Genomic DNA, 14,636 nt, shown 5'->3' with positions numbered 1-14,636 from the left:
TCTTGAGGGAAATTAATCTGGATTGTTCTAAGGAAAGTGCCTGGAGTGGAAGAAAGAAAGCATGTGAAGTCTTGTAGGAGGAAATTTTGTGATCTCAGATACTGGGAAAAGTAACGGGTATTAACAGGTCCTAAGAACTTGAATTTGGGGTCAACACATACCTTGATCCCTTGTAGTCTCCCAAGAAGATGCCAAACTCTCAAGAAATGGTGGCACCTAGTGTTTTACTTAAGTGAATGTTAGCTGCAGTATCAAAGAAGCCCAACTGTGCAATGATTCAAACACAAGAGGAGTTTATTCTTAACCCACCATATGAAGCTTTAAAAAAACTGGTGACTTGGTGTCCCGGGCTCGTAGCCCATGACTCTGCTGTCTTCACCAGGTGGCTCCTGAGGCAGCATGCCCATCTGCATCCACCTAGTGGGGGGAGGAAGGGGCACAGAGGATCCTGCTGGGGGAGTTGTCATCAGCCAGTCCTGAACGTGGTATGTGTCACTTCCACTTGGCTGGAACTCATCGTATGGCTACACATAAATTAACAGGTGTCTGTAAGACAATAATCTTATTTGTGTTCCTAGAAAGAAAAGGACAATATCTAGCCATTCTCTGCCATACCTAATGAGGACCCCAGGAGCCAGGGTTTCCACTTTGATGAAGATCCGTGGAGCAGTGCCAAGTCACTGGCCTTTAGGGACCATGCTTTTATAGGCAGTTAATTACTAACTTGACTTACGTACACTAGAATGATAGGGTCTCCACTAACGCTCTGTGTCTTATGTCAGATCCCTGAGATATTTGTGAAGATAACATAAAAAATGATCTAGTTTGACATTCTGGAAGAAGGAAGATTAAATCGATTTAGAAGATGTTTTAGCTATTATGTCACAGCAAACAACCACAAAACGTCAGTGGTTTATCACAGCTAGCTTTTCTCTGTTACATATTGATGGGTGGGCTTACGTTTATCTGATCTAGGCTAGGCTTGGCTCTCTGCTGTGGGTTGGATGTGAGTCTGCTGGATGCACTTCGTTTCCTTCTTAGACCAGCGGCATGTTCTTCTCATGGAAAAGGGCAGACACGTGGAAGCAGTGAGCAGAAATGCGTGTTTTTTCTTAAGACCTTGGCTCAAAACTGGTCCACTCTCACTTCTGTCATATTTCACTGGTTAAAGTAATTCATATGACCAGTTCCAACATCCGTGGGGTAAGGAAGTATTCTCCTCCCGTGGAGATGGGGAGGGGAGCAAGTGGATATGTACTTGTTAATAATCTAATCTACCAGGGAAAAATGAAGTAAAGTTACGTATTATCTGGAGTTAAGATTATATCTACTAAAAGATAGAAGTTCAAGTAAGAAAGACTAAAAACCACTCCAGAAGCAGAGCAAACTTTTGGTGTCTCTTCCTCTGTGACAAGGAGAGAATACACGGCAGGCTCTTGAAGAGCGGAGGCAACGAGCCATCTCCATTCAAGATAAGATGACGCGTCTACTGAACCGGCCATCTTTTCTCCTCCCCGGATCAGCGGGGCTGCCCCAGGGAAAGCCCCTGCTGCTTTCTCTGGATGCACTGAGTCTCCTTAAATCATCGTTACTTTTTGCCATCTAGTGGTTAGGCTGTGTCTTCTGCTCAGCCACCTCATGGCTTGTTTCCTTGGGTATGAGCACCTAACACTAACCCTATCAGTTAATAGGGCATAAGAGAGTCCATATAAAGAATTGCCCTGAATGATTTCTTTAAAGGGAAGTAGTAGGTGTATCAGAGGTCAAAATATTACAGATTTCCTGAATATTGTCATTCATTCTTTATTTTTCAAACATTCATCAAAAATCTGAGGCTATAAATTAAAGACACAGTACCTCTACTGTAGGGAAGCATAGTTTAAAGTGACAGAAAGAAATACAAATTAAACTATGTTTCTTGAGTCTATAATGTGTGTCTTTTTTAGGATTTCTAAAATGTGAAAGCATTTTATAATTGCTATCAAGGCAACTTTCTAGGCGTTAGGCAGTGAGTAAGGTGTGATGTAGTTGTGCATGCGTAAGCAGCGCATTTTGTCAAAGCTATCAGTATTGCGTTGTAATCTTGGTTAAATTGTTACATTGGTAACACAGCCTGTGGTTGGAATTTTAATGTAAATCTGTAATTTTTACTTGAAGTTTAAAAAAAAACTTACCTATGGTGCAATATTAAAAAGAGAAAGTATTGTATATCCACATTTCCCACTGGAAGTCAAAATATTTAATGATTAAAAGTAGAACTTCTAAATGTCTTAGAATAGATTAAAGATTATAGAAGATGAGGAAGATCTGGTGTGACCAGTTGATGTACATACAGTGAAGAACTATCATTCAGGAGCTCATCTTTATCAAATTCTTCTTCTTTACTTTCAACAGAAGCTTTAAGATGCCCATGGTATTTAATTCATTAAAAAAGAGAATTATAAATTTAGTCAGTAGGAAATGTAGGCGAAATCATATTCTTTGATAAACCTCAAAGGTATGATGTCGTCCCTAAACATGCTGATGAAGTAAAGGTCATGAACACAAACTGGAAGCTGAATCACTGTGATGAGATCCCTGAGTACCAATGGCCAAAGGTGATTTTGGAGAAATCCTAGATTTTTGAGTGAAGGAGATTTAAATTCAATTTTCAAAGGGGAATCAGGGAAGGCTACTAGGAAGTGACGTGATCTAAATTGAATTTTAGGGATGAATAGCAGTTAGCTAAATAAATAACAAATGCAAGGACATTCTCTGCAGTGGTAATAGAATATGCAAAGGAATGGAAATGGAATAAAGGGACTGGTGTTCAGTAAACTAGTTCTGTTTTACCAAAACATATGCAAGTGAAACAGTGGAGTGAGACAAACAGAGGCAGACAGGAAGGGGGCAGACCAAGAGACATCTTTGAAAAGAATTTATTTTTAAGTAATATAGTTTATATACAATTTTATATTTGTTTCAGATGCACAACTTAATGATTTATCAATTATATACATTATTAAAGGCTCACCATGATAAATGTAGTTACCATCTGTCACTATACAAAGATACTGTAATATTCAGAGCTATACTCCCTAGGCTATACTTACATCCCAGTGAGTAAACTATTTTATAATTTGAAGTGTGTATCTCTTTAAATAAAAGCAAAAATAAACAACTGGGACTATATCAAATTAAAAAGCTTCTGTACAGCAAAGGAAACTATCAACAAAATGAAAAGGCAACTGACTACTGAAGGTAGAGAGCCATTTAAAGCTTTATATCAGGAAAGTGATCAGATCTGCTTAGAAAGACCACTTAGGAAAGAGTATAGATAATGGATAGACAGGGCTTGACCTCTCAGACTGGAGGCAAAAAGCTCAGTCAGGGATTATAAGTGGGGACCTATCCCAGGGCAGTGGTAATGCAAAGGGATGGATGAGATGTATTAAGGAGAGAGTGTGACCTACATATGCTGGTGATATGGTAAGACAGGGAAGACTCCAGGATATCTTGGTAACTGGGTGGGTGGTGGGGCCAGTTCCCCAAAATAAGGAAAAAAGGAAGTGGATCTGGGAGAGGCAGGAAGCAGTGAAGGTGAGTTTATATGGATGGCCCTATTGGCAGTGTCTGTAAGACATTAAAGGAGACATATCCCGCATAATTAAGACATAAGTTGCCATCTCCCCTATGCTGCTCATACCAAAAACTTTGTTTTCCCAAGGAAATCTAGAGACAGATCATGACAAAAGATCAGGTGTTAAAGACCAGGAATTTTCTGTGTGAATACAACTGACACATCATCATGAGTTAGGGCAAAACATAAAGCCCAAACCTATAGTATTTTAGTGAAACTAGATAATGAATTTTGGCTTTTTAGCAAATCTCCATATGATAGTTCTAGGTGAACTGAGATCTTAAAACTTGAAAAAAGTGGGCTTAAGATGAAAAGAACAAAGTATTCTTACCCTAGAGGATAGTTGACTTATAGACATAGGGTTGCAAAGCTAAAGTACAGGGTGCCCAATTCAATGAATTTCTGATTAAAAAATGTTTTTGGGTTGTCCCAAATGTTGCACGAGACATACTTAAACTGAGAAATTGCATATTGTTTATCTGAAATTTAAATTTAACAGTGTGCTCTGTATTTTTATTTGCTAAATTTGACAACCCTATATAGCGATTCATTTTACGCTGAAAATATCAAATCTAGTAGCTGTGTTAGTTTCTATTGGTGCTGTAACAAATCGCCACAAATTCAGTGGCTTAGAACGACACAAACTTACTATCATCTTACAGTTCTGGGGGTCAGAATTCTGAAATGGGTTTCCTGGGCTGTAAGCAACGTGTCCCCAGGCCTCCATTTTTTCTGGAGGCTCTAGGCAAGAATCCGTTCCCTTGCCTTTTCCGTCTTCCAGGAACTTCCTACCTTCCTGGGCTTTTGGCCTGTTCCTCCATCTTCAGTGTCATCAGTGTTGTCTGTTCCAGTCTCTATTTCTGACCCTTCTGTCTCCATCTTATATAGACTGTGTTTACAGTGAGACCCCCTGAATAATGCAGAATAATATCCCCCTCTCGTAATCCTTTAATTAATTATAGCTGCAACATTCCTTTTGCCATATAAGGTAACATATTCACAAGTTCCAGGGATTAGGATATGGGCACTTTTGGAGCTACTATTCTGTCTACCACAGCAGCTTTCCAGAAATATTAGACTCGTCAAGTCTGTACTGGACTAACTTCTGGTGCCCTGTGCAATATATCACCTCCAGTTTTCTGAGAGTTTTCATCAGTTTTGTCTGTCAGCTTTGGGATGGGATTCTGTAGAGTAGCTGTCTGCTAGCATGGTAGTAACATACTTCAAATCCTCCTGGGCTGAGTGTGAGGAAATGTAGCTATATTAGGGCACAAGATTGTCTTGCATTATGATGGGGCATTGGGATGGGGGTGAGGCTGATGGAGAGCGCATTATTTTAAAGATGCGCTGAAGCTCCATCTTGGATGCTGCTAAAGCTAAGCATGTGAGAAGGCAGAGAGATGTGACTGGAAGTGATTTTGAAGAACAATTTTATTATTTTTACTTAACCTTTTCTTTAAAGTAGAAGCATCAAGAATGTATGTGGACCAAGTAACTAAAAGGCTAGTCCATTTGGGCTGTTAGAACAAAGTACCACAGATTGGGTGAGCTTATAAACAACAGGAATGTATTTCTCACAGTTCTGGGGGCTGGAAATCTGAGATCAGGCTGCTACTATGGTTGAGCGAAGGCCCTCGTCTGGGTCTCAGACTTCTTACGGTGTCCTCACGTGGTAGGAAGGGCTGGAGAGCTCTCCAGAACCTCTTTTATAAGAGCACTAATCCTATTCATGAGGGCTCTATGCTCAGGACCAAATCACCTCCCAAAGGTTCCTAATGCCATCATACTGGTGTTAAGATTTCAACTATGAATTTTGGGGAGACACAAACATTCAAACCATAGTGGCTGCATCAGAATGATAACAAGGCAGCTGATGATTCTGGCAATTTCCATCAACTGGACAATTTCTCCCTTTGGCTGAAAATACACCAAACATCATTTATTGTCCAACAGAAAAGAAAAAATAGTTATTTGCTTTTTTACTTTATCATTGATTATGATCATATACATGTTCTATGAAATGCCTATTATTTCATAGGTATTGTGCCAGGTAATTTTACCTGCATTATTTTCCTTACTCCTAGTAACAATCCTTCAAGGTAGGTATTACATTCACCTTTTCTATCAGCAGAAACTGAGGAACAGAGATTAGCTTGCCTGTCCACGATGCAACAGGGTTAATGTCAGAGTCAGATTCGGTGCTGGTGAGTCCTTACCTCTAGTCACTTCTGTCATGCACTGTTTTAAGGGCTGTAGAAAGGAGCAATGAAATACTAATTAGGAATGTTTTAATTGTTCTTTTTACCTTCACTGAGGAAAAGTCCTGTCTGCCACATGCAAATTCCCTTCAGCTACATAAACACAGCCATGTAGCAATTACGTAACAAGGAAAACTGTGTCTCTTTCTGGAAGAGTACAGCGTCTTGTTTTCCATTCTCATTGTCGCCCATCCCTTCCTCCCCCCATGTAGCTTAGTATTTTTTTCATAAGAAGATAATACTGAGGGAACATTTTCTGAATGGTGAGGCATACTTTGGTCTTCTCTGGAGGAGAACTAAATTTCTGGCTCTCCTTAATGTTCCTCTTTTGTTCTTTGTACAGTGAAATTCCAGGAGACCTTTCTCTTTTTTTTCCACCAGGATTTCACTGTCCTGAGGTATTCAGGGATTGGAAACTCAAAACACTAGTGAGCCATGAGAGGCGTTGGCCCAAGGGCAGACCCAACCCAGTGACATAAACTGAGACAATCTCACTCTGCCACAAGTCTGTTTTTCTGAACACACCCATATCCCAAAGAGTTTCATCTTCTCTGGGCTCCCCAACATCCGCTTTGGCAAATAACAAGCCATTAGACAGAAATAAACCCAGTCTGGATTCCCCGCCGATTTGAGAAATACCCGGGACAGCATTTCTCCTTGTAAGAGAATATAAAGAAGCAATGGATTTCAGAATCACCCTTGAACATTTTATTGGCCGAAGATTTTCAGAATCATTTGTTTGTGTCAAATGATCCAGAGAAGGGGAGCCAGGTGCAATGCTCTCTAGTTTGGCGGTTGTGCAAGGATCCTTTAGCAGCAAACGACTTAACAGAAATATAAGGAGTGTTTTGCATCCCACGCAGTGATGTCTTTTCCATTCTTGATTTGCAGTTTTCTTTTATAAGTAGCTGTGTGATTTGCTGGCAGGGAGGGTCTGAAAACTGGATGTAAGCATCTATCAACATGGAAAGCAGCACCATGTGGGCCCAGCGGGCCAGCCTGGGGTTCAGTACCATCTCCATCACCTACTAAGAGTGTGCCCCTAGGTACATGATTGAACTCCTCAAATCTTTAGCTTTCTCCACTGTGCTTAATAATCTTCTTTTGGGATGCTTATATGAGGATATAGTAAAATAATATAGGTAAAGTGCCTAATACACAAAATATAACTCAATAAACCACAGCCACTATTTTTTTTTCTTTTGTGCTCATCAGCACCTTGAACCTAGTTGGTCTTCAATCGATTTTGGAGGGAAAGAAGGAAAGAAGGAAGAAGGGAACAATGCCTAACTCCCGGAGGCTCTTTTCTCTCTTCTAAGTGCCTGTCTTTTTCCCCAGCAATCACTCGACTCTTCGCTTGTTCCCTTTTGCTGTGCACCTGCTGATCCTGTTTGTCAACCACCAGATTTTTTAGGTCTTGAATATAACAAATTAACATTCACTGAACTTCGTCTGTGTGCCAGTCCCTCAGCTTGGTGTTGTGGAGAACATCAAAATAAATAAGATGAAGATTTTTCTCTTCAAATCATTTTCTGCTTCCTGTTCAATAAAATATAGAAGACATAAAACTCTAAGACAAAGGAGAAAATCCTCACATAATACAAGAGTCTACTAAAGTGCTTCAGGAGAAACACAGGGAAAGGGTTTAAATAGGCAGCAGCATTTCTGCTGGTCCTAAGCAGGATTTGGACTTGCAGAAAAGGACTAATACTGTCCAGAAAAGGAACCAGCAAAAGTAAATGATTCCAGATGAAAAGGGTACATAAATTCTCATAATTACTTTGAGCCACTGAGCACCCATTCCATATCAGATGCTCTTCTCAATTCTTTACATGTAGGATTTCACTTAATTATGAAAACTAACTGCAGACATAAGTAGTTAAAGGCTCAAAATATCTTTGTGTCGGTTTAGCTTAAAAATTAATATATGCTCGAAGGGCACAAGCTCCTACAGAAGGAACCCTAGAAACCATTAGACATTTGAGCTATGAACACAGAGCTTTGAGAGTACCGAGCACTAAATAATCAGCCTTTTTTTAAACTTAATAAATATGACAAGGAAGCAAGAATATTCCCCAGTCAGGAAGTTTAAATGGAAAGGGAAGGAATGAAGAACATTTCTTATCAAATCTATACTTATTCTGTATCTTGCCAATATAGAATTGGGTGGTTTGTTTCTAAGAAGCTCCCTGTGGGAATCATTCACTCTCATAACCATTAACTTGGAGTCTATGATAATTTTAATTAAGAAATTCATTGTCTGTGGTTAGAAGAAACTGAATTTATTTATGAATCTTATAATAACAATAGTAACAACTTTTTCTTATACTCAACCTGTGTGAAAATCAGTCATATTCTCTCAGGATTAGGAAAAATATGTTTTTTTCCTGCCAAATTATGCAGTTAAAAACTAAAAGGCAATTACAGCAGAATTGTCTCTAACAGAAAATGTGGGTATTTTGGGGCTTCACTGACATATGATTTTGGTACTATATTTTCCCCATTTTAGGGATAAGGAAACAAATTTAGAGAGAATCAGTGTAGAAGCCGCAAGAAGGTGCCTGGTAGAACTCTAACTCCAGCTTTGCTCCAGAAAACCATTTCTGTGTCTGCCTCCACCGAGGCCATGCCTCTCAGTCTGATCCCCACCAGTGACTGACTGAAGCAGGGCTACTCAGGCAGACCCATTCCTGGGACGCACAGGCCTCTTCCGACAGGAAGCTTTGGCTTGAGGGTGCCTGGTAGCCTTGCTGAACTTTCCTTAGACCTCCTGTCACTTCTTTCCCTCCCTCATCGGTCCTTAAGGGTCAGATTTGTATCATGGTCAGATGGCCTTTCCAGCGTTCCCCATTTCCCTAAAGTAATCTTTGCTCATTTAATCCTGTGTAGGCACCTGCTTCTCAGGGGACCTGGGCTAAAACTTCCAATGACCTACCCAAAGTCACACCACGATAAAGTGGCAAAGCCTGTGTTTGCACCAGAACAGGGAAGGGAGTAGTGGGAAATAAGGCCCAAAGTGTGGTTACTGATAACTCAAATGCTATTGAAATCTTGGTGAAGAAGTTGGTTGGATTGCAGTCAGTAATTACCATCGGACTTTATTTTAGAGATAGGAGAGTGAAACACCATTTGGAGTTTTCTGTCTTCATGAATTCTCTTTTGGAGGGTAAATGCTGCTTTAGTATTTCTTTGTCTTCTCACACAATGTAGCTGACGTTTTAGTTGACAGGTAGGCGTGAGCAACTCTCTGCTATAGTCAATTAGAGAAATTGACATTACGGAGTTGGAAGTTTGGCCACTCGGAGAGGAAGGGTCAGGTCTGCTACGGGTGAGAAGAACTTTTCAAAATAGGAGGAGCCGTTCTTCAGAGTTGTGCCTCAAGGCAGCCTGAGGAGCCTCACAAGAGCTGGGAACTGAATCCTGGAGAAGCACTAAGGGTTTATGAGCAAGAGGTTCTGTAACAGATAGAAATATGCCTCCATACTGTATTGGTCTTCTTTGATGCTTTGACCTTGGGGCCAAAAGGGGAAAAAAAAGGAAAGATCATCTGATTGGCCTGCAGCCCTTCATGGAAGCTTGTTAACCATTAAAAGGAACTTTGCTTCCAGCTGGAGATTTGTACAAACAGCCCCTTACCTGAAGCTTGCCTCCCCCAAGGAGATAGAGGAATATGCATGAAAATAATGAGTGACTGCCCTGTCAGAGATTGATAGGAACTTTGTGACCAGACCCAGGTCGACGAGAGTCAGCTAAGCAAGGACACGGAGTTTCTCTGCTCTCCTTGGACCCTCTCTGGCGCCCAGCTGTCTGCAGCCATCTGTCCCTTCCTAACCTCTTTCCTCTCCTGCTCCCCCTTCCCCGAGCAGAAGAGAAGCTTGAACTCAACCCTGAGTTAAGATGCTGCTTTTGGACCTTAGTCCCCCATCTTCTCAGTCTGCTGGCTTTCTGAATAAAGTCGCTTTCCTTACCCCAACACCTCGTCTCTTGACTTATTGGCATGTCTTGTGGTGAATGACATGAGTTCGGACTTGGTCCATTTTATTATAAGCTGTTAAAGCCACGCCTTAACATTGGCTTAAAGTCTAAACAATGGAGTCCGAGAGCCCAAGTTATAAATTGTAATGCACACGAATTCTCCTGAGAATGACAACTTTTGGCAGGAGCGTGGAGTTGGCAGAGCTGCTCTCAGGTGGGCTGCCCCTGTCTTTCCGTGTTCCTTCTGATGGGTGGTGATAGAATGACCTGCAGTCACATTGCAGTTCTGCCCTTATTCACTATGCATGTGACCCCTAAGAAAGACAGTAAATTTTTCCTATTCTCAGGTTCTCTTCACCCTATTGTAAAGTGAGTGATTGTGAGGATTAAATAAACAAGGCAGAAATACAAAAAAAGAAAAGGAAAAAGACACCGTCTTGTTCCCCTTCCACCTGCTGCTCTTTCTCGGCTTTCCGCTGTTCTCTGCTGCAGCACACACTGGTCCGCCTGCTCGTGCTCCGATTGCCCAGCCCGCTGGTGCCTCAGCGCTTTACACGCGTCCATTACTGTGCTTTAACTATATTCCCCAAATCTTTGCATGGCTTCCTCTTCCCCACCATTGAGGTCTCTGTTAAAATTTCTCACCAGAGTAGCCTTCTTGGACATTTCTACATAAAATTGGGATCATTCACCCACTGCTGTCTATTTTTGTAGCCTAATTCCATTTTCTTCATGACTCTCATCATGAAAATAAATTATGTAGTTTATGTATATATGTATATATGTACTTACTTGGCAAGCTTTCCCACTAGCTGAAATCTCTAAGGGGGTAGGGTGGGTTTTTGTTATTGTTATTTCTCATGGCTGAATCCCATGGTGTAAGAGAGCATCTGCCACATGATAGAGGGTCATAAATATTGCTGCATGAATGAATAAAATGAATGTGCTTCGCTTCAAGTAGCTTGGTGAAAATATTAGCCTCTTTCCTTCTTGGCATCCTGTTAAAGACTGTCAAGAGTTATAGTTCAACAGCTTTCTAAGAATATGTGCATTTAGAAGCGGGTGTACAGAGGCGATGCCAAATATAACCCAGTAGAATGACTGTCAAATGCTAGCAGTTCAGAACCTGTGCCTAGTAGATATTTTGAGCAGGGTATTAATCTTTGTCTTCATATATGAGCTGATCGCTCAGCTATGTCAATACTAAACATGATAAAAGATGACAGTGTTGAATTTTAACTGATTCTGAAAAACAGTGAAATTTAAGAAATCCCCCCTATTTTTTGTGTTCTGGAAAATGGCTTACCTTAGAAACAAACCTTTCTCATGTGACCTAGATCCTGGATGCCCCCCTTGTTTACCTACGACAACACCAGACACCCTCCCTTCAAATTCCCATTCTTTGCTTCATAAATAATCGGCTGAACTACTTGTCCCCCATTAACCAATAGGAACAAAATGCTTGTTAGCCAAACTTTGATCCTGTGCTTGGTGCCTGCACTGTGCCCCTCCCTCGGGCCAGCACACAGCCCCCCTGAGAGGGGCTCACGGTAAGTCTTCTGGGATCATGCTGTTCTTTCAGCCCACTTCCCCACATGAGGTGATTTCCAACCCTGTTTACGACTCTTCGAAAACCTGCTTTGCCCGACTCGAGAGACTTTGGCAGACCTTAGGGTCCTAATGCTCTCCTGGCTGCAAGCCCTCCTGCCCCCTTGCAATTTCTTTTAGAAGAACGTCTTTCCTTTCTAAGTCTGGATTTGTTGTTATTTAGCAAAGAACAAAAACACTGCTTTTTGATGACAAGCTATGGGGGAAGGGGTTTTGGCCAAACACCAACTCGCTCAGAACATACAGTGTTTTAGTATAACACCGCTCGTACACCCTCTCTAGGTTCTATAGTTCACTTGAATAGTATCTACATCCCAGGCTTGCTGTATTAAAGACCTGTTCTCACCCAAAGATGGAAGGAGTGTTGTTGACAGACCCCCACCAGTCTTTAATCATTCTCATTTTACCTTTCAGGTGCGTTTGCTGTTTCTCCATCTCCACCCCGGCTGCTCCTGAGAACCATCTCTCTGCTCACACCTGGATTATCGCAACGACCTGCTTGCTCATCGCTCCTCTTCGTTTTTGCCCTACCCTGGGCTCCGTCCTGCAGACGAGAGCAGCCGTCCTCAGGAGCAAATCTGAGCGGGTCACTGCCCTGTGGGCAGCACTCCGGTGGCAGCATCGTTTTTTGTGAGTGTGATTTAGATTTTTTTTCTCTTAGTATTTGTCCCTTCCCTTTTCTCCATTTGATTAAGAAGCCAGCTCTGGGCTACTGTGCATCAGGCGAGGTTTGTGGTATGGCCCCCTGTATGTTTGTGTTTGTTTTTCCAAAAGACCCAAAGGAGAGATTCTGTGACATATTCTGGCAGCTTCTGAGGGTCAGGGGAGTGTCTATGCGAGAAGCTTGGTGAGGCGTCCTCTACTGCTCCCACCCCAGGCAAAGGAGAATGTAATAAAAGACTCCAGGAGAGGTGACAGAGGTCCAGGGATTGCAAAATCCCCAGGGCACTTGAGCTGGGCTCTATGGCAGAGAGCTCATATCAAAGGGTTCAGGTCAAAGCCAGGCCAAGGCCAGTGGGCAGGGCATCACAGTGTAGTTAAGGGAAAAACGGTGCTCCACAGGCAGGACGCGGATCCGGAGTCAGAGTAGCTTGGGTTCCAGTCCAGCTCTTCCAAATAGTTAATTCCAAAATACAATTAATTTTACCTCTGCGAGCTTAGCTTCCTCACAAGCATTAGAGACAATGATAAAAAGAAAAAAAAAGAAATTAACTTTGTTATAAGAAAGTTATGAGAAAAATACACAATTAGTGCATGGCACAGACTAGGCACGTAATAAGTAAGTTTTGCTTCTTCTGTGAAGAATACAAACTGTAGTTTAAATGTGAGCATAGCTGTGTCCCACTGAGTGTGTTAGAGGGGAGTCTTGTTGGTACAGATATTTCTCAGCAGAGATAAGCAATATGGCCCTCCTTAGATCTTTGCTGTTTGTGAGCAATTATGTATTCAACCTCCCCAGGGAAGATAAGGCTCCCACCAGTTAAATGAATCTACAAGGACACTTACAGCACTGACTCCTCTCGATGTGGACTATCCCACAATGTCATTTCTCTGGGCTCCTCTCTCAGATCTCCCAATCTTTGGGGTTAGGTGCCCATTTATTTTAGGGCTTTATTGTTGCCTCTGCATTTGAATGCCTTTTAGACATGTAGACATGAATTTTGATTGATGCTCTAGCATTATTCATGCAATACGGTATCTTTTTATTATGATTTCAATCAGAACGCAGCTCTATCTGTCATGCAAGCGCAGACTTGCTGTACAGAAATGTCTATTAATACAGCAATGCCTTGTATTTTCATGATCAGAATTCTAGTGTTTAATAATCCCTTCATACTAAGCGTCTTATGTTATGTAATAAATTTTCTTTGAAGAATTCATTTTCCATCAACAATGGTTTTCAATATGGAACACAAAATATTGATTTATTTAGTCTCCTGATTGTGCATGCACTCTCTAGTTGTATTCTAAAAAAAATGTGAACTCAATACTCTGATCAAATTCCAAAGCAATCATAATTAGCTCCTAAGGGTTGAATATCCAGAGAGTCTCAACTTGGAGTATGCAAAAGGCAACTATGCCATCAGCCTAATTAAATCATGGTAATTCACCAGTGTGTGGTGGGTGTCAATGTACATGATGAGATTTAGCAGAGCTTTTCCCTGTCCCTTCATAGGTCCTACCTACTTTATGTATAGGGTAGAAAAGTGTGATTATATGGTAAACTTAGAAAAATTATGTATTTGCAAATGGAGACTGTTTTTGGTCTGTCATGTGCTTCATTCTGAAAGCTGGCATTGTAAATAGAATATAACAGAAAGAATTAGGTAGATGAAGATTTTTAATGAGGTTCTACTTAGGGAGCAGAAGACTATAGCTAGCATTTAATTCTATGCCAAAACTGCACTGAAGGGGTATGTAGATGAGCATTATTTTTATAAAAATTAAGGTGCTTTTGATTAATCAATTAAGAGTTGCTGTTTGATCCACTACATCTGTGAAGAGATTTTGGAAATGGTTGCATGCAGAAGAATGCATTGGAAGGACCAGAGATGCATTCCGCTGTTGTTAGATTCCTGTCTTAAATGCAACCCTGTCAAGGAGTGTCTCCTTGAAGGACTTATGACTCTAGATCATTTGCTGTAGTTGCCTCAGTAATGCCAAAGAGGGGTGGGTGGGAGGCTCTGTAAGCAGCCATGGTGTATGCAGAATCATGCTACCTATAATTGGAGGGTGTGGTCTCAGATTCCAGCCTCATAAAGTCATGAGCAGACTGAATCTTATGTAAATAGTTGTATTCAAAAAGCTTGAGTCTTCTCCATTGATCTCCTGCTGCTCTAGCTAGAATGATACATGCTTTCTGGGGAGGGTGACACAGAAGGTGGATATTGAGATTACTGAAGAAATTTGTGTTTTCTCAGAATGCTTATGGCTTTTGGGTCCATTTTCCTTTTTCCTTATTTCCTACCAGATATCTTCATTGGGTAAAACAAAGTGTTCGTGCTGTTATTCCTCATGACTGAGGCCCTTGTTTTCTTAGTTAATTACCTGGAATTAACAAATTAATTTAGCTAAATAAGTCACAGATTGGCCTTAACAATGATTTAGAGGTAAAAGTAACTCATATTTAAATAAAACATTGGGAAAAATAATTCTGTTTGTGTCTTGTGTCAACT

Source organism: Manis javanica, chromosome 11 (genome assembly GCF_040802235.1).
Source record: "Manis javanica isolate MJ-LG chromosome 11, MJ_LKY, whole genome shotgun sequence".
Classification (NCBI taxonomy): Eukaryota; Metazoa; Chordata; class Mammalia; order Pholidota; family Manidae; genus Manis; species Manis javanica.
The sequence above is the reverse complement of the archived record's forward strand: the minus strand, read 5'-3'. Positions refer to the sequence as shown.